This window comes from Squalius cephalus (assembly GCF_949319135.1).
Source record: "Squalius cephalus genome assembly, chromosome: 2".
NCBI classification, from domain to species: Eukaryota; Metazoa; Chordata; class Actinopteri; order Cypriniformes; family Leuciscidae; genus Squalius; species Squalius cephalus.
The window spans coordinates 10076150-10080175 of NC_137123.1; the positions used below are offsets into that span (position 1 = coordinate 10076150).

Consider the following 4026-nt stretch of genomic DNA (forward strand, 5'->3'; position numbering starts at 1 on the left):
ATATTTTTTAATGGAATCAATACCAAATAAGTAGCTTGTGAGAATCGATTTATATCAATACTGCAGTATATTTTGAGCCCTTAAGGTTTGTACAAGCAAATATGAGACGATCACAAATACAATTTAAAAAATGTAAAAACATTTAAAGTGAGAGTTACAGGAACACAAAAGACAGAACAACAGAAGCTGATTATATTGAGCACTTTGAGAACAAAAAAAGAAAAAAAAAGATACATTTTCCATTGTGAATGAATTCCATTATCAGAATAAAATGATCAATTATGATTTAAAAGCAGGAAAATATTGTAAAATGAGAAAGCATAGATTGTTTGCCACAACTGAACATCACTTTAGGTGTTTTGACTTAATTTTAACATATATTTAGACAATAACAATTCACCAGCTTTTAACTTTCATTTAATTCCACTGTTACATCATGTTTCTTAAACTATACAGAAATTAATCTCTTGTGACTCATCACTGATGATCCCTGTCAATCATCAGTGGCTCCGCCCACAGAGCTCAGGATTGGTTCATTTGTGCTCCGCCTCTCACTGCAGAATCTTCCTGTTGATGTGAACAAACAATAAGATGAAGAAAGACTGACTGAAGTTCATCAACAACATTATAAAACCTTTCACAAGATACATAAAACAATCACACTAAACTGAAGAGAGTGTTATTGATTATATTGAGCTGCAGGTTCTGACACTTACTGATGGATTCTCATGTTTAGAAAAGCTCTGAGGATCAAGAGTCTTCAGGAGGTCTGCGATCAACGGTCTGTGTGAAAGAGAGCGAGAGATCGGTCATGTGATCATCTGTGATGGAGTATCTGACTTTGACGTCTCACTTACTGTGAGTGTGTCGTACAGGTCAGAGGTCGTGGACTTGAGATCAAGAGCTGTATATGTGTCTTCATTGGGATCAGAGATCTACAGGAGAGACAGAAGGACACACACATTGTGAGTTCATCTTTTAACCCTCTGATGGTCTTCGTTTGGAGTGACACTCGTGGTCTCCAGACAATAACATGTCATTTTAATTTTAATAATAAAGAAAAATAGTTTATATATATTTTTTTACAAATGTCATTTTACTCTGTTTATTAATGTTTTTACTCCACATTTGTGGAGGATTTATGATATATTTAAAATTTATGAATTGATTTTATTTATTTTTTTTAAGTAGGTTTTTATACAAAAACAGCTTTTTATGTAAAATTCATTTTTTTACATTTATTTATATTGTACATTTATTTATACTGTCCAAAAACTGCACAGATGTGGATTAAAAAACATTAATAAACAGAGTAAAATTACATTTGTTAAAAAAAAAACAACAACTATTATTCTGTTTCCAAAATTACATGTTATTGCCTGGGGTCTCTGGAGACATTTAACATAAAAACAGATATCAGTACAGTAGTTTTTTGTAGATCTAGAAAGGGTTGAGAGCTGTACAAAGTTTCATGCCATTTGGACAATGAACAATTTTTTTTTTAAATGTAATGTTTAGAGGATCTTGATGCAAATCAGTTTTAATCGGGTGTTTGGTCACGAGACTCGTGTGTCTTATACTCTTAATATCTGTGTACGGCTCATAGCGGCTGTAAGAAACATCTCTGCATGCAGGAAAACACTGTGAATAATTGAGATCATCTCACCTCCTTCATAGCAGATCTTATGTTCATCCTTTTAGTAAGACTGTCAGAAGAAAGATGAATAAACAACACATTTAACACCACAAATAACTGCAATTTCAGGATTCAAACAGAGATGGCGACAATGAGGCAAAGCTTAAGCACTACCGCTTTAAATGTAACACTTAACCTAAATGTAATACAGTGATTCTTCATACATAGAGAATTAGATTTTTTTTAAATGAACTTCTTACCAAATGTACATCACAAAAGCCCCTGATACTCCACCGAGTAAAACACCAACACAAGCAGCAACACCGACAGTTACAGACGAGAAACATCTGACTGCTGAAATACAGACAAAACACACACCAATGTTTAACAGGACTAGATCAGACAAAATATACTGACAGATAAGAAAGTAAGCAGGAGTATGTGGTTAAAATACAGAATATGATTCATAAAACTCACACATAACGTTTAAAGTCACAGCATCAGAGTATTTCTCTCCATGTTCATTGATGGACTTGCACTTGTATTCTCCACTGTCTTCAGAGCTGTGTCTGAATATGTTTTTCAACTTTAGTTTAATTGTTTTAGATTATATAATTTATATTATATAAATTATATAAAGGATAGAATGTGTTTGTGTGACATACGCTTCTCACTTTCACTGTGGAGGGAGGGAGCGCCTGTGACACATGTCCTATATAACCCTTCTTGACACACACACACACACACACACACAAACACACACATAACTAGAACATGACACCATATAACCACACACACACACACACGTCCTATATACCGGCTGTTTGAAGCCGTCAAAACTATCCGCCAAAACTATCCGTCAAAAACATCTGTTCTGTTAAAATAGGGCAAAACTACCCGTCAAAACTATGATTTAGCATAGGAAGGTTAAAAAGGTCAAAAACTAACTGTCATACCACATGATCGATGCGTGGGAGGGGTAAATAGGTTAATCCCATGACCTCATTACGGAAGTTCAACCCATCAATCATAAAGGTCACCGGAAGTTCAACCTGTCAAAAGGTCAAAGGTCAAAGTCATTAATCATTTTGACACAAGGTGTCTCATAAGTACTACTCATGTTCTATCATAGTAGCTCAAAATTGATCAGAAATTACTACTCTGCTTTGCTCTTTGCAATTTGTTTATGTTCTTCCTCCTCCTTGTACCCCTATTTTTACAGTACTGTACCCTGCATCTCACAAACTTGTCCTTGTCTCTGTGATACTGTAATTCTTGTTCTTTGTTGATATGAACCTGCAACCAGTCAAAATCTATTGAGCAGTCAGTATACTGTTAACAAATGGAAAGCACAATGTTCAGGCCCATTCAGTTTGTTCATTGTACAGTATACAGCCTACAATGCACTGTACTACAGCATACAATACTAAAAGGGACAAACATCAAAGGAGTAAACGTGATCAGTGTGCTTCTTCTTGTCTTTGGGCATCATTTGAAACAGGTTAAATCAATTTTGAGTGGTTGTGTTCAATCAATGACATGTGTTCTCTATTTGTATTTGATTATTGCCACTTGTGTTTACCAGTATGGATGACGTGCATTACAGTGCAGAATGTGTTTTGAGAATGAGCTCAGCCTGCACCTGCAGCACAAACGGGCTGGGGGGAAGAACCACTCAAACTCCTGTACCGAAAGGGTCTTAATACGGATTTACAGGGAGAGCTGGCGTGCCGCAACGATGGGAAATCCCTCGGTGAAATCATGAAGCTCGCCATTCATCTCTATAATCTCATTCGCGCTCGACAGACACCTTTCAAATCCAGTCTCTTCGAGAATCCCTCCGCCAGCGCTGAGCCAGAACCTATGCAGATCGGCTACACACGCCTCACCACCGTAAAACGTGAAAGAAGAAGGCGGAATAATCTGTGTTTGTACTGTGCACAATCCGGTCACCTGAGGGCTTCCTGTCCTGTGAGACCCACATCCAGAGACCCCACTACGGTGAGTTCTAGTGTTCATTCTTCTAATTCTCTAACTTTAGAAATCTCTTTAGATTTTTTTGGGGAAACTTTTAAAATAAGGGCTTTAATTGACTCAGGAGCCGCTGGTAATTTTATTGATCTTGCCTTAAATCTCCAAGAAATACCAGCAGCTTATCATGATCTAGTCCTGGCATTCAGCGAGAGTGAGGCTTCACAATTACCACCACATCGAGCCGGCGACTGTGCCATTGAACTCTTGCCTGGGGCCGTGCCACAGCACGGACCAGTGTACACACTATCTCAACCTGAGACTGAGGCCATGAAATCATACATCGAGGAACAGCTTGCCAAGGGCTTCATTACCCCCTCTACATCTCCTGCTTCTGCCGGTTTCTTTTTTGTAAAGAA

The 4026-nt window shown here is 37.4% G+C and overlaps 1 long non-coding RNA gene across 1 annotated transcript; it reads right to left on the reverse strand.

The window, feature by feature from the left end:
- Positions 1 to 301: 301 nt before the first annotated feature.
- On the reverse strand, positions 302 to 1799 carry LOC307152851. The gene is made up of 4 exons (XR_013820070.1): positions 1667 to 1799; positions 858 to 935; positions 717 to 783; positions 302 to 567 (listed from the first exon to the last, which is right to left on the reverse strand). It is a non-coding gene; the product is annotated as an uncharacterized lncRNA (long non-coding RNA).
- Between the last annotated feature and the right edge of the window lie 2227 nt (positions 1800 to 4026).